General features: G+C 37.1%; 1 protein-coding gene across 7 annotated transcripts in view; it reads right to left on the bottom strand.

Moving 5' to 3' along the window:
- The window catches only part of Mgat4a (alpha-1,3-mannosyl-glycoprotein 4-beta-N-acetylglucosaminyltransferase a), a 377,735-nt gene extending 363,092 nt beyond the window's left edge, over positions 1-14,643 (bottom strand). For 3 of the 7 annotated variants that reach the window (XM_067100286.1, XM_067100292.1, XM_067100293.1), the window contains exon 1: positions 13,663-14,573. The gene's annotated coding sequence lies outside the window, so the exon portion shown is untranslated. Of the gene's footprint in view, positions 1-13,642 lie in introns of all 7 variants that reach the window. The other 4 variants (XM_067100285.1, XM_067100294.1, XM_067100291.1 and 1 more) reach the window with 3 other exon arrangements.
- Positions 14,644-17,500: the final 2,857 nt, after the last annotated feature.

Below are 17,500 nucleotides of genomic sequence, written 5' to 3'. Positions count from 1 at the left end.
AAAATTCAGTAGTAATAGCTAGAGAGGCTGGACAGCAAGACTGAAGAAAGGAATCAGGAATGGAGGTAAAGTAAAAGAGTAAAAGTGGGTGCAACTAGGGACCGAAAGAACGCTGGCGAAAAACTCCAGTAATGCCTACAGTGTACCACGTGAGGTACACTGACGGCACTATCTAGCTACAAGGAACAGAGAAATGGATCTTATCAGCCATTAAAACGTTTTGATAAAACCAAAAAAGCTTTATTTTTTATACAATTTCTTATTAGACGATTCGTGATGCTTAAGCTTATATATAAAATTAATTAATCACCCAAAACTATTTTAATCTCAATTTTAGAATATAGATTAGAATATAGAATTTAGGCCAAGGGCCAAGCGCTGGGATCAATAAGGTCATTCGGCGCTGAAAAGGAAATTTGATAGTAATAAAAAGGTTTGAAAGGTAACAGGAGGAAAACCTCGCAGTTGCACTAAGAAACGACTTGTTAGGAGAGCGTGGAAAGTACGATGGAAGAAAGGGAATATGAACGGGGGTAAAGTAAAAGGAATGAAAGGGGTTGCAGCTAGACGCCTAAGGAAGGGACGCTGCAAAGAACCTTTAGTGATGTCAACAGTGATCTCAGCTTTAGAAAACTCTGTTGACAAATTTAACGAAAACTTTGGCGAATCATCATCTCGGTTTTATAAAGACTGCCGAAAATTCTGACACCGCAAAAACATCATTATACCCAGATAACGCCTAACGAGAACCAAGACTTTGAGGACTTGTTTTCAAAATTGTTTTAACAATTCAGTAGCCAAGACAAGACCAATTATTTATTCGATTTTTAAAGCATGCTACTGAAACACGTGACATGGAATATAACCCCACCAAAAAAAAAAAAAAAAAAAACTGAAATGCGTGAAGACAGATTTTAGTCCGCGTACTCTTTCGTTACAAAGAATATTTCAAGGAAATGACATGGGAAAAAAAAAAAGAATAGAGAAAAAAAGAAACAAGAAAGTAAGGAAACAAGAAAAGAATATTTCATATGACATTTCATGAAAGAATAGAGAAAAAAAGAAACAAGAAAGTATGTCATATTTTCATGACCACACACTCATTTGAACTACACTGATCTAAGCGTTAACTTATGGACCTGGTGGTCACTCCAGTGAGGTGGGTAGCAGGTAGATTTAACAAGAGGGCGTGGAAGTAGCAATCTAACGGTCCTCCCCTCCCCTTCCCCACCAACAAAGGAAAAAAATTCTCAACAACTTTCAAAAAGGTACATTACCCTTCTCTCTCTCTCTCTCTCTCTCTCTCTCTCTCTCTCTCTCTCTCTCTCTCTCTCTCTCTCTCTTTCCTGTGACATTGTCAATGTCTTCCGGTACCATTACACTTTTTCTTTCACCCTATGTAAGTACAAGTGACCTTGTCCCCTTCTGCCTCAAATAACACAAGAGGAATCTCTCTCTCTCTCTCTCTCTCTCTCTCTCTCTCTCTCTCTGCTCTCAAAAATAACAGACAAGAGCAATCTCTCTACTAAGGCCTCTCTCTCTCTCTCTCTCTCTCTCTCTCTCTCTCTCTCTCTCTCTCTCTCTGCCTCAAATAACAGACAAGAGGAATATCTCTCTCTCTCTCTCTCTCTCTCTCTCTCTTCTTCTTCTTCTTCTTCTTCTTCTTCCTCTGAACGCCCACCCCACTTAGGCCTACTTCATGACTTCGCTTAAGCTTCAGAGCGCCTAATTTTTTTGGAGGAAACCGCACAAAGTTTTGGGAGGAATAATACTGATGACACTGGTGGGTGTCAGTGCCTGGCTGCCTCTGTGGTCTAGGCCTATTTTCAAAAAAAGCCTAAGCCTCCCATATTTGTTATCGCTAGGGCTTTGACGTGTACTGGCAACAAACTGGGAAGAAGTAGAGAGAGGACAGATATGTCAAAATGAGTAGAGAGAGAGAGAGAGAGAGAGAGAGAGAGAGAGAGAGAGAGAGAGAGAGAGAGAAGATTTTTTGTCTTGAGAAAAAATCAATAGCCTGTTAAAAGTATATAATATATATATATATATATATATATATATATATATATATATATATATATATATATATATATATATATATATATATATATATATATATATATTTTAACGTATTTTTATATTTGTATATATATATGCCTATATTGAAGGACTTTTGATTTGGCTTTGGGATACACCTGTATATATATACATACATATACATATATATATTCCCCGGTAGCGTATGTTTATATACCATGTATATTTCCCAGCAGCGAGAGTTGTTGCGCGGGTAGGGCAAAAGTTCGAGACCAATCTAAAAGAACTATTGTAATGGATCTTGAAAGTCAATCCCAATGGGCCTATAATCCCGCCCTATAACTACCAAGAAAACGAATAAAACAAATTTACAAAACTGTTCGTGAACTAAAAAAAAAAAAAATACACGAAGAAACACTGTTATAATACTGTTCAGGCGTACAACGATTCAGACCCAAATACTGCAATGATAGTCAGACAATATTCCCAAGTGCGCACAAGGTAAAAAAAAAAAAAAATTATAAAGCAATTTCAAAAGAATTCTAGAATACTTTAAATCGCAAGTACTTTTCCTTCACAAAGTTCTACGAAGAAAAACCTTCACCAATCGACTGACAAAAACAGACTATGAAAAACTATACGTGACGACACTGCTACAGCCGGGTACTCCAATACCTAAAAAAAAAAAAAAAAAAAAAAAAAAAAAACGGTTTATAAATCATAACTTGATGTCGAGAACATTTTGAGGCACAAATTTTATTTTTTCTTTTAAATATTCTCGATTAATATCAGTCGAAAGGGATCTTCACATAAATTTAATACAAGGATTCTATAGAAGAGAAAAGTCTTCTATTGCCGATGAGTGGATTATAGAGTTTAGGTCACAGGCCAAGCACTGGGACCTATGAAGTCATTCAGCGCTGGAAAGGAAATTGAGAGTAGGTGAGTTTGAAATGATGTAACAGGAGGAAAACTTTGCAGCTTGCATTGTGAAATAACTGTTAAGAGAGGGTGGATAGCAAGATGGAAGAAAGAGAATATGAACGGAGGTACAGTAAAAGGAATGAAAGGGGTTGCAGCTGGAGGCCGAAGGGACGCTGCAAAGAACCTTTAGTAATGCCTACAGTGCACCGGATGAGGTGCACTAACGGCGCTACCCACCTGCGGGGCATTACCAATGAAGGAAAGTGTGTACAATTAGGTTTTATTTTTACAGGTGAGAATTTTGTATTTTTAATCCGAGTTTCCTGAATTCCACAAACTGAATCACTGGAACATTTATCCTCATATACAAAACACACACATACATACTCTCTCTCTCTCTCTCTCTCTCTCTCTCTCTCTCTCTCTCTCTCTCTCTCTCTCTCTCTCACACACACACACACACACATACACATACACACACCCCTTAATTCTGAACCTGCTTCAAGCACTGTTATTGACAATAATGACGAAACGCAACCCACAAATATGAGCTTATAGAGTACTGCAGTGTATCAAAAATTAATTACTACAATATTTACAGTAATTTATGCTTCTTCATACAGCATAAAAACGCAACTCTTCGCGTAACTGTGGAGCAGTTTTGCAATAACAGTGGCACCAGTAATAACAGCAGATGAAGTGGTGATGACAGCAACGCCATCATCTTCATTAACAGGACACACGAGGCAAATTATCTAATGCACCCAAAACGTGACCTTGGAGGACGCCACTGAAACTTCCCAGCTTTCATTTTCATTCATGAGTTTTCTTTATTTTAACGTTTTTTTAAAGAGCAAATGACTATGCGACGAGCAACCTAATGCCGTATTCTTGCCCAGGCCCGAAGAAAGTAGTACAAAAATTAATGGGCAGAAGAAAAAAGATGGATTAAGGGCCTTTATGGAAGGAAAGTGTGTGAGTCGGGAAAAACAAAAGAGGGAACAGAATTCCAAAGCTAAGTAGTCAAAGAATTAGACTGATTTTGGGATGGAATGCATATCTCTCTCTCTCTCTCTCTCTCTCTCTCTCTCTCTCTCTGAGACCTCTCTATGAATAAATGTATAAACTGTATATCTGAGACCGATATATAATATAAATAAATGTATAAACTATATGTATATATGTAATATATATATATATGAGAGAGAGAGAGAGAGAGAGAGAGAGAGAGAGAGAGAGAGAGAGAGCAGCCAAATTCATTATCTGAGTGCATGCGTGTGCTCTGTACATATAGGCCTATAGGCCTATTAACGACAAATTATTTCCTCCTTTGCAATTTGTTTGAATACTCCTTTTATTAGCCTAACAAGGCTTCCCATGGCTTTTAAAATATAGTTAGAATACAGCCCTCTACTTTTACCACACCTAGGGTTCTCTAGACCACATCTAGGGCTCTCTAGACCACTTTAGGGAAAAAAAATTGAAATTCTCAGAAGGTTATCGAGGAGGGGCAGAGTCAGATTTCCCACCAAATTTCTCGTCTCAATTCTTAGCTTTAGACAAATGACTCTTTTTCATAGAAGCTCGTTTAACGAGTCATTTTTTTTTTACGTTTCTTAAGGATGAATGTATGCACACTACGAATAATAATAATAATAATAATAATAATAATAATAATAATAATAATAATAATAATAATAATAATAATAATGGAGAAAGCAAATCCACAGTTATGTGTGTACATATATTTAAAGATAAATCAATATAGAATCTATATTGATTTACCTTTAAATATATGTACATATACATAACTGTGGATTTGCTTCTCCATTTTAAGACCCATGCTACTACGAGTATTTTTAATAATAATAATAATAATAATAATAATAATAATAATAATAATAATAATAATAATAATAATATAATTTGGCAAGACCCTCTTTTAAACAGGTTCTATTGAATATTATTGCTGCTTCAGCTGCATTTATTTTGTAGAAGACTTTTTCTATTTTCCTTATTGCGGACTTCTCTTCAGTGGAGTGCGTGCTAACAGCTCGCCTATATTTGTCATTTCATGGGGAAAAGTCAAAATCTGGATTCTGCTTCTTTATATATTCTATACAGTTAGTTCTATACAATTATTGCCGCGACGCGTTTCGACAGACCCTTCTGTCATTCTCCAGCGGGAGCTAGTAGAGGACTGGCAGATTGCATAGGTCCTTCTGAATTTATACACGGGCTTCAGCGGGGGTCATGGATGGCGAATTCTGATTGGTTGCAGTCAGCGAACTTCAAGCCAAATTTCTGCGGCGAAGCTCGATCCTGACAGATCTTCGCAACCTGGGAATGTCATTCATTCCAGCGTTCCCGATTGGCCTGCCGTTGCGTGATGTCATGCCGGCTGACATCATCGGTAGTTTGGCTGCTAAAAATGATGTCATTATCTACTCTTTTCTGTCGTAGTCGGGGATTGTCTCGAAGGGCGCCTCGCTCATCAGGGCATCTCCATTCTCAGGGTTGTCGTTTTCAGGTATTCGTTGGATTTGGTGGGTGTTCTGCATTATTCTTCTTAAATTCGTGGGTAGGAGCGATGCCTCCTGCGTCGTATTCATTGTTGGTTTTTCTCAGAAGGGTCTGTCGAAACGCGTCGCGGCAATAATTGTATAAACTAACTGTATAGAATAATAAAGAAGCAAATCAGATTTTGACTTTTCCCCCCATGAAATGACAAATAAGGCGAGCTGTTAGCACGCACCTCCACTGAAGAGAAGTCCGCAATAAGGAAAATAGAAAAAGTCTTCTATAAAATAAATGCAGCTAAGCAGCAATACATATTCAATAGAACCAATAATAATAATAATAATAATAATAATAATAATAATAATAATAATAATAATAATAACGTCGTTAAAACAAAATAACTTTACAGTGATATTTGCGATAATAATAATAATAATAATAATAATAATAATAATGACAGCAAAGGTCACTGAAGGAGAGGGGAGGTGCCTTAAAGGACGATAGGTTAAAAAAAAAAGGGGGGGAGGAACCTATCAGGCCTGGTGTGGACCGCCCGATTCTGCCCAACCAACGGAGACGACAGCAAGACCATCCGGCGGAAATGACCCAAAGAAAAAAAAGAAAAAAAAAAAAGACTGCAAACGCAACATGAGAGCGTAAAAAGTCGTATCATCGCTACGCGTTCTTTTCCTGTTGGTACAAGAATTCGACAGATAATATCCAATTATAGCATCCTGGGGCTCAATTTAAAATTGCTGTATCTTGTTACTATGGGTCCATCGAGAGTGTGTTTATGTATGTATATACATATACGTATAATATATATATATATATATATATATATATATATATATATATATATATATATATATATATATATATATATATATATATAAATTTATATATATATATATATATATTTGTTTTATACATATATAAAATATATGTTTATATATATAAACATATATATACATACCGTATATATATAATACATTTATATCTATAAACATATATACATAATACATATATATCTATAAACATATATATACATATATTTATAATATATATATACACTTTAACAAGAAAAATCAAACACATACGTAACAAAACGGAAAAACCTCATCGATTCATTAACGGAATTACTGACATTCATTTCACGACCAACTTTTTATAATTTCAATCGCACCTGTTCTCTGATTTGTCCATTTATTTCCTCACCTGAAGAAAATAACTTTCGTGATTTCATCGATTTTTTTTAACTACAGAGATAGTGTGATTTCTATTTTTTTATTCTGGCTATGATGGCATATATATATATATATATATATATATATATATATATATATATATACATATATATATATATATATATACATATGTGTATATATATATATATGTGCATACATATATACATTGATAGCTAAGTGGTCAAACTCACTGTCTGTCGTTGTTTATAAACCAGGTAGCGGTTCGAACTAATCGGTGACAGAGAACTTATCAATTATAATATATATATTTATAAAATATATATATATATATATATATATATATATATATATATATATATATATATATATATATATAAATAATATGTATATATATGATATATATATATATATACATATACTGTATATGTGGCCACACTGTACAATCAAGGTTGAATCAAAATGTCAAACCACAGGTGTTACAGGTGTTGCAAAACTTTATGTTATCTGTTCCAGTAAAGAATCGGGTTAGCCTAGATCACATGTAAGATATGACGTTTCTCTCTTTTGGGATCAAGCTATGAAACTGATGGATACTGTGACGGCAATAACGTACCAGGCGGTTGCTTCTCTTATCTCTCTGTTAATTTTGCTTATCAAACAATTGGGGTTCTGTCGAAGGAAAAAAAAAAGGCTGTTCGGAAATAAAACTAAGCTCTAGTAATAGGGAGAAGCCAAAGAGGCTTGTAGAAGGACAAGCACTGGGACCTATGACGTCACTCAGCGCTGAAAGGGAAATTGAGGGTTAAAAAGGGTTTGAAAGGTGTAACAGGAGGAAAAGTAAGATGAAAAAAGAAGAGTACGAACAACGGTGCAGCTAGGGGCCGAAGGGACGCTGCAAAGAACCCCAAGTAATGCCTACATTGCACCGCATGAGGTGCACTGACTGTGCACTGACTTCGCTAACCCCCTACGGAGAGAAAAATATCTGGAACATTTTTGGAGGCTTTCTCGTTCATGCATTTGCTGAATAAAGGATTACACTTGAAAAACACTTGGATAGGTGTCATCAGGAAAAAAGTGGGAAACTTAAAAATAGATACATAAATAAAATACGCTTTCGAAACAATTAAAAACCTGGGAAAATATATCGAAAAGTTATCATGGCGAAAATGGACTCAAAAACGGTAAATCTGCCCTGAGAAAGCCACGATTAAAATCCTTTAAAAATATATTCAAGTGTTATTAAGGCGAAAACAGACTCAAACAATAAAGTTTCTCTCAGAAAGCCACCAACGAAAACGGCAAAAAAAAAAAAGCTGACAAAATCTGTGAATGTAAAGCTAGTGGCCATGAATGAAATGTAAATATATGTAAATTGACCATTCACCTGCGTGTAGCCTAGTTGTAGTATCTCCAGCGAGTATATGAGACAAACTCTGTCGACATTATATTTGCGTAAATATATACGAACAGAAATAGTTAAATAGTTATATCGCCTTGTAAATATGGCTAACCCTCATTTCATCTGCACGTGGTTAGACCTCCTCTTTTTTGGACCTTATAGTTGTATAACCCCTTTGGTTAAGAGAGTTTCAGAGTTGAGACATCCGGTGTGTGTGTGTGTGTGTGTGTTTTCTTGTTTTTTGTTCACTTCGCAATTTAGACCTAAAAGGGACACTGCAACAATGCTCCGTATAATGTATGCTGGGACATGGTGTGGTATAGCCAATACGATTTCAGGCTGGATACATTTTGCCTATATACAATGCAATTTGAAGGTATATAATTTGTCCTATGTGTACCACTTATAGCGTATGAGTAATAAACTTCAATTTAATTGTCAGAGATTATTGAACAATAGAATGCAGAGCAACATAACGTCCTTCATAATGCAGAACAACAACTTGCTTTGTATGATTCAGTTGCATCATTGCTTGAATACTGACGTCATTTTTTTACCACTGTTGCACTAGAAAGAGCTAAGACTATAGTCCTCTCACTAGCTCAACTCATAAACATTATGTAATTCACTGTTGTACGCCAGTCTTTGATGTTATTGATATATCAATCCAGAAATATATGTTAAAAGCTAAAAAAAAAAATAGTTGCCAATTACTTTTCCTTCTTTCTGATAAAAGTAAACATATCATCGACATAATAAAGTCACCAAGTTATTTTCGATAATATATCAACATATAATATCAGTATAGAATTTATATTACCAGAATGAAACGCTATATGGATTATGTTTTTAATATAGAAGAACGAAATTATTAAGATCTAGTCTACGCAGACCGTAAATTACTCCTTACACAGATTCCCTGTACCGAGGCATATCTCTCTCTCTCTCTCTCTCTCTCTCTCTCTCTCTCTCTCTCTCTCTCTCTCACACACACACACACACACACACACGCACACTGTAAGTTGGTCTCTCTGCGTATGTTCCTGGCTCTCTCTTTCTCTCTCTCTTTGCGTATGTCCCTGACTCTCTCTCGCTCTCACTGTAAGTTGGTCTCTCTCTCTCTCTTTCTCTCTCTCTCTGTAAGTAGGCCCTCTCTCTGTGTATGTTCCTGGCTCTCTCTCTTTGCGTATGTCCCTGACACTCTCTCTCTCTCTCTCTCTCTCTCTCTCTCTTCACTGTAAGTTGGTTGCTCTATCTCTCTCTGCGTATGTTCCTGGCTCTCTCTCTCTTGCGTATGTCCCTGACACACACACACACATTCTCTCTCTCTCTCTCTCTCTCTCTCTCTCTCTCTCTCTCTCTCTCTCTCCAATCAAAAATCACACTGACCATTAAAATAAGCAACATGTTCCCAGCAGTACACAGATAATGTCTCCCATAAAACAAAGAGCGAAAACGTTCGTTTTTGCGATAAAAACAAAAAGATTTATTAACAAGAGACGACCAGCAGCGGTCCCCAGTGAGATAGATAGAAAGAGAGAGAGAGAGAGAGACCAAACACGCTCTTGCTCTCTTGTGTCCGATAAAAGTAGTCAGGACATGTCCGGTGATAAAATATATCTGTCAGCCTTAGGAATAATCAGATATATATATATATATATATATATATATATATATATATATATATATATATATATATATATATATATATATATATAGACCTATATATATATATATATATTATATATATACAGTAGGTCTATATACAGTATATAGGCCTATATATAATTCATTTATATATATATATATATATATATATATATATATATAATTATACATATATACATACATATCTATATATATTCTCAGCCGTAAACGTTCTTGGGATGAGGTTGCAAGCGCTCTCCTCCCCGCCCCCGACTTTCTCCAATTTGGCTGCAGCAAACCACAGCCGAACGACAACCAGATACCTAATTCACAACTTATATTTCTCTCTCTCTCTCTCTCTCTCTCTCTCTCTCTCTCTCTCTCTCTCTCTCTCTTTCTGTCCGTGCGTCGACCATGTTCTTCATTTCATGTGGAGGTGTTATGGGAGTGTGTTTAAGCTTAATGGGCGGAGTTAACATACTGATAAGCAACACTAGGCGTCTTCCATTGGTCGGTTCCGGTAATCACAGTCTTCGGTGGACCACGTTATCGGGTGATAAGACGTGTCATGAAAATGTTCCAACTTTTGTATATTTTAAATATTTTCTATATATATATCGTACTACAAAATTTCCTTCCACGCAGACAGCCAACCTCTTACCAGAATTTGGCGGAATTAAAAACCGCAGGAATGTTGTTCGTTTTAGAAAACTCCTTCTCAAATAAAAAAAAAAAAAAAAATGGTGGTCAAAGAAACGGAAAACAAAAAATGTTTTCGCATAATAATACCACAATGGGAACGCTGACAATATTACAGTATTATTATTATTATTATTATTATTATTATTATTATTATTATTATTATCAAAGACGTCATCAAAAGCAGGTGAAATCACAAACCAACAAATTACGAGCATCCACAATATTAAGAGCAACATAGGTCTAATACCAAAGTGTAGAAGCATAGCGCTACAAAACAGCGCTGTGGGTTCTCGAAATGTTGTAGGCCTACTTATTAGCCTCTCTACAACCCACCACCGAATTAATTTTGCAACTGCATCACTGATCGTTACACTCAAAGCCGGTGGTAATGTCAAAAATCTGAGTAGGTCTAATCAGGTATTAATTCAGTCATGTCAGCATCCTGTATGAAAGCAAAGTTAAAACCGCCATTCTGGATTATTTCTAACATACAATGTACACGCAAAATCGTTCAGTTCATAATTCATAACAGTTAAAATCCAGAATAAAATTAAAAATTGCCTATAATCCGCTGGAATATCGATAATCCACAATAATTTCAACAAGTAATATCTCAATCAAGTAATACCAGAACATGAGCATTAGCCTAACCAAAGTTCACGGAGATGAATCCGGTACACATCTCTCTATGACGAAAGAGAGAGAGAGAGAGAGAGAGAGAGAGAGAGAGAGAGAGAGAGAGAGAGAGAGAGAGAGGAGGAGGAGTAAGGGGGGTAGGGGATGAAAGTAAATGGGGGGCAGTTATTAAAGCATAATTACCCGCTTGGAAGCTTCCAAATCAAGCAACCCGCCCCCACCCTAAGCCACCCCCTCCCATCCGCCTCCCAGGCTACACTTGCAAGCAACTGTCAATGGTGCTTTTAGAGCGATTAGAGCGAACTTGGAGCAAGTCCTCCAGGTAATTAGCTTGGTTTGTCGGGTCTATTTAAACGTCTGAAACAAGGAAATATTCACTGCTAACTGTTTAGACCAATCTTCATGTGATTAGGACTAATTGGCAAGTCGTTGGAACCTTCCACATCATGCTACGCCAAGATTGATTCATTGGTTTACACACACTGGCGTCACGAGATCGTTTTGGATTCCGAAATGCAGTCGTATGTATGAAAAATTATATATGTGTATATATGTATAGAACTATATATGTTGCTGTCTTTTTCTCTCTTAAATGCACTGGCATTTAATATATATATATATATATATATATATATATATATATATATATATATATATATATATATATATATATATATATAATATATAATATATATATATATATATAACAGAGAGAGAGAGAGAGAGAGAGAGAGAGAGAGAGAGAGAGAGAGAGAGAGAGAGAGAGAGAGATGCGTTTGTGTGTGTGTTGTGTAACTTAAAACCAAGATAAAAACTATTCATTTAATTACCCTACATATAATTCATAAATCCTCCATTACTCCGCATCCATCAATTTCTCATAAAAAAATTCATACAAACTACAGCAAATTACATGTATCATTTGGAGACAGCCTACCTCCTCAACAAACCCCAATATACCACTCGAATTATACACAACACCCTTTTCGAAAACACCACAGAAAGAGGGTAATTACCTCCTTCATCCGTTCACTCTCAAAAGTCAGGTATACCCGGAAATAAGCAGGTGCCATGCTTCAACAAATTAAGCAGCACCCCCTTCTCAGTCTTAACGGTCCAGTGGATGGACTAATGTCAACACCGAATCACTTACATAATTGTCTTTGGCTTCTACGCCATCCTAAAGAAGCAACTGGTAACATTTGGGAAGAATGGGGCTATTTTTAAAGGTAATTGATACCGTTCAAATGTTGTCCTATTTGCTAAAACGGAATTGACTCATCCATGAAACAGACTGAAATAACATCGTTTGAGAGAGAGAGAGAGAGAGAGAGAGAGAGAGAGAGAGAGAGAGAGAGAGAGAGAGAGAGAGAGAATGGACATTTGGGCAGAATGAGGTTATTTTTAAAGGTATCTAATACCGTTCAAATGTTGTTGTATTTGCTAAACCGGAATTCACTCATCCATGAAACAGACCGAAATAACACCATTTGAGAGAGAGAGAGAGAGAGAGAGAGAGAGAGAGAGAGAGAGAGAGAGAGAGAGAGAGAGAGAGAGAATGGAACACCTTCGCCGACGGACCCAACCTTCGGCTCTAAAGCTCTTCCGAGCTCCGAAATGCCGTGGGCTGGTAAATGCCGTTTATGAAAGCCACGTAAACCGTAAACTATTGTGAAAGCGTAATCTCCCTAAATTATTCAAATGCTTATTTTTCATGTGACGAAGCAATAAATACAGTAAGTCGTTACTTTACCACGTTTTACTTGTATTTATATACTTATATTTATATAAAATCAATACGCGAACTTTACCTTAAAGAAATGGATCTTTACTACTCCATTATTTCAGTTTAATTCACGTTCTCTTAGAAGCGTAACAGAATCATGGTCGGGGAACATTAGTCTTACCCACATTTCCAATATATACCTTTTTCCTCATTCATTCAGTAACATATTTCTAAGACGTTCGCGCATTTGAACTTTCCTAATAATAAGAACATCAAAATACATAATTTAAAACATCACCATGGGAAGGAAGTCAAAATTTCCCTGCCACTCCATAGGCCTGGGAGTAAAAGTCAAAAGCCTACGATAGGCCTTGCGGTGCCATGAGATGGGGGTAGTAAAACGTGGTGTATAAACGTCATTGTAGAAAATACGAATATATTATGCCCTTTGTAAGGACAAGATAAGCAAAAATCAATATAAGAATATCTAAATATAATTACAATATATGCTGTTACTACGAATAATACTGCCTAAATCACAGATAGGCCTGAACAGCTTTTTGTAAAGAGGGCATGCTACAGTAGGCTTCTTAATACATAATAATGTAACCACATGAGTGCCACAAGAACAAAAACAAAACAAATAACGCACAAAATAACTTTACAGTGCTGTTACATAGACACACACTCACTAACACAAATCCATTAGCCTAGCCTAGCGGTCAGCAGTCCTAAAAAAAGAGGGGGGGGGGAAGAAAAGCCCTACCACGAAAGTTCCCTCAGATCACTATCAGCAAACACCGCAAAACAAAAACAAAACATCAAGAAAGAAAACACTACCTTTTTCCTCACAGACGTACCACAACTTCTTCGGTCTCTAATAAAGCTCTGATGGTGCCGTCCTGTCCCGACTACGTCTCAAAGCGACGGCGTCTATTGCAAACCTTTTTCTGTTGACGGTTGGACACTTCATCTGTCAATCGCCCGTGGACGCGATATATAACGCAAACCAACGACGTACCCGTAGCTTTCACCCGTCGGCTCCTTAACGAAGGTATATACCGTAGGGGTGTTCGCTATAACGAAGTTTGCCGCAGCCCCCCGAAAATCGCACAGGTTTATTAAGAAGTGATCTTTAGGGCGCCCGTATTTACCTGGCCTGGACGTGCGAATCCGCGAATTTCTCTCCCTTCGGCAGGCACAACGCAGGCGAGTCTTCCCAGAACACGGAATTCACTCGACACTCGAAAACGAGAGGAGAAAACATAAAAAAAAATGATGATTGAGCGGTCACTGCAATGCCTTCCCCCTTCCTTCTATACTGCAGTCAAAGTCAGCGGCAGCACAGCAGCATCTGAGCATTTGCTCGCCGAAGAAGATCACGACCGTTCACACGACTCTCCCCCCGAGAAATATACACTTGCTTTACATATATATATCGACGGCACAACGTTGGTGAAAACGTCCAATTCCGCAAACGTTCCGAACGGGATTATAATCTTGGCCTCGTACACAAAATCGAAATGGGGGAGGAGGTGTCGTATTCAAGTCACACGAACGACGACGATGAAGCCTTGACCAAATCACTCTCCCTCTCTCTTTCTTTCTCTCACTCCGCCGTTATTCCTCTGCGAGTCATTTGCTCTCTTCCTCCACTGAGTAATTTCCCCCCTCGTCAACTACGGTAGTTCCTGGCAGGCGATTGGGAGAGAGTAGTAGACCCGCATCCCGACGGCGTAGGACCACATGTAGTACTGATGATCTTGGCACTGGCGAATGCCATCTAAAACTATCAACAAAACACCAGAGGGTTCCGGCGGCCGCCGCGAGATGGCTCTGCCTGACATCAGCTGGGCCGGGAGAGTTGCCATCTTGTGAATTTTTAGTTGCCATGTACTTTATTCACGCTTCAAACGTTACATATGACTGTTTGGTGAATGTTTATTAAAACGTTTGTAGGCGACGTGTCGATTACTCGTTCTGTTACATAATTCATCTAATCGATAAACTATTAATGTAATTATTTATAAAATAAAAATGTTTATATACTTTGGGGAAAGTAGCTTTCGTGAATGAATGAGCGGTAGACATATAGCACACGCGTTTCCCCCTCCCCCTCTCTCTCTCTCTCTCTCTCTCTCTCTCTCTCTCGCCTTTCTAATGTTGGAACTGACGAGAACCAGGTAAGGTGAGACTTAAGAAACCAACCACTTGCCTAACGAAGATGACCATGACTCAACACGTGATAGGAAATGGCTACGCCTTCTGAAATGTCAAATATATACGTGATGTGTTAATTTTTCTTTTTTGTCAATAAAACGTTCACTGACAAGTACAGGTATTAAAGGCAACTTTTTTACTATAACGTTATCCAGTACGACTTCTTAAGTTATAGAATTGCCTTTTGGTAACATGCAAAAAAATAATCTATTTCCTCCCCCCTTCATTTTGATTGGATAAAACGCCCTTTATATCGGCTATCTTCAACACTTACCCTGTTGCGTGTGTGTGTAGAATGGCCAATAACAGTATCAAGGATCCATAAGACGTTTAATAACACCCTCCTCTCCCCCCCTCCCCCTAACCCAGCCACTTCCCGGAAGGTCGCTTATGGTTGGTAATATGCTACACTTGGCCCCACTAACTATGATAAACAATGATTGGTCCGGATAAAGCGGACGAAATTGGGATATCGATTTTATTTATATATCTTTTGTTTCTTACACTGGATGGTCGTTGACTGTTTGCCTACTGCCAGTTATAGGCACTTCAGTTCTTCCTTTGAGGAGGTAGAATGGCGTTAAGTTAATGTAAGATTTTTATGATGTTCACAGAATAGGGTAGTTGGCCACGAAGAAAGTGAAACGACCATGTGCTTCATCTTTCACCCTTGCTCCAAAAAGGCGCTTTCAAGTAAAGAAGATTCGCTTCTAAAAGAAAACAGGTAAAAAATCAAGGCCACCGAAAACAAATATATCTTTCGGTGGTCTCGGTATAACGCTGTATGAGCCGCGACCCATGAAACATTAACCACGGCCCGGTGGTACCCTATCCTATATCATTGCCAGAAGCACAATTATAGCTAACTTTAACCTTTAATGGAATAAAAACTACTGAGGCTAGAGGGCTGCAATTTGGTATGTTTGAGGATTGGAGGGTTGATGATCAACATACCAATTTACAGCCCTCTAGCCTCAGTAGTTTATAAGATCTGAGGGCGGACAGAATAAAGTGCTGACGGACAGACAAAGACGGCACAACTGTTTTCCTTTACAGAAAACTAAAAAAAAGGGGTGAAAAGAAACTAAGACGAAATGAATTTGGAGCCATTTTAGTGCATACAAAAGTCAGTACATTTTAGATTAATTTTCCGATTGGGGATAGCTGTCTTGGATTAATCCAGCAAGGAAAGGCTAGAAATATTAAGGAGGATTGCTGATAAATCCTTAGTTTCTCTTGTAAATCGCCTTCAAACAGCTTGAGCAGAATATGGTCAGGAGTGTATAGATCTGAACTTAATAGAAATTTCATTTACTGGCTGTACATTCTAAGAGGTTTTAGAGACAATATTAATACACCTTGTTATTATGCTAGCAATAAACCAATCAGCTCTATGTGATTATTCACTTAGTTGTACATTAGAGCAGTGTCCTTTCACCAAGTTCTTACTGAATATTTCATGCTGATATATTCTGACATTTAATTCCTTACCCGTCTGACCCAAATAAAATGAATTATAGTCCATGCATTTTATAAACAATGTTGCTACACTATCTAGGACAAATTCTTGTAGGTATGTTTTTCATTGTTATACGAAAGGGTTACATTTAAAAATGATATTTTCAGCATTGATTTGATCTTGTAGGTATGTTTTTCATTGTTATACGAAAGGGTTACATTTAAAAATGATATTTTCAGCATTGATTTGATCTTATAGGTATGTTTTTCATTGTTATACGAAAGGGTTACATTTAAACATGATAATTTTCAGCGTTGATTTGAGGGACTCAAAGCTGGAGAAATAGTACAAACAAAGGGTATTCGTAGGTCATTCTTTCTTCCTGCCGATTTCATTTTACGTCCTCACAGCTTTATTGCTGCTTGTATTCAAAATATGAGCTGGATTATACAAATCCCCATCTACTGTTCTAGGCACTATGTTATCCAACTCATATTTTGGATACTTACAACAATAAAGTTGTGAAGACATTTCATAATGAGAGCTAAATATATAAATAAACAAATAAATTTATAAATTGTGTGTATACAGTATATATATTGTATGTATATATATATATATATATATATATATGTGTGTGTGTGTGTGTGTGTGTGTGTGTGTGTGTGTGTGTGTGTTCAGTTATACATAAAAGTGTATGTATATATATATATGTGTGAGCGTGAAAGTGTATGTATATATAAGCTTAACTGTGCAAATTACTGAGGAAAGCAAATCAATCAGCATTTTCAGTACATCATTCGTTATCTACCTTTTTATTCACAGATTTCTCTCTCTCTCTCTCTCTCTCTCTCTCTCTCTCTCTCTCAAATTGAATTACCCAGCCATCTATCTAAGCTCACAGGAGACAATTCTTTGATTCCACGAATGCAGAAAGATAATTATATCCTTCCTAAAAAGCCCCAACATCATGTGAAAGGGGGATTCCTTGTAGGCAGCTTCGCCAACCAAAACATTTT

Source organism: Macrobrachium rosenbergii, chromosome 56, assembly GCF_040412425.1.
Source record: "Macrobrachium rosenbergii isolate ZJJX-2024 chromosome 56, ASM4041242v1, whole genome shotgun sequence".
Lineage (NCBI taxonomy): Eukaryota > Metazoa > Arthropoda > Malacostraca > Decapoda > Palaemonidae > Macrobrachium > Macrobrachium rosenbergii.
This window is presented reverse-complemented; position numbering and strand designations above follow the sequence as displayed.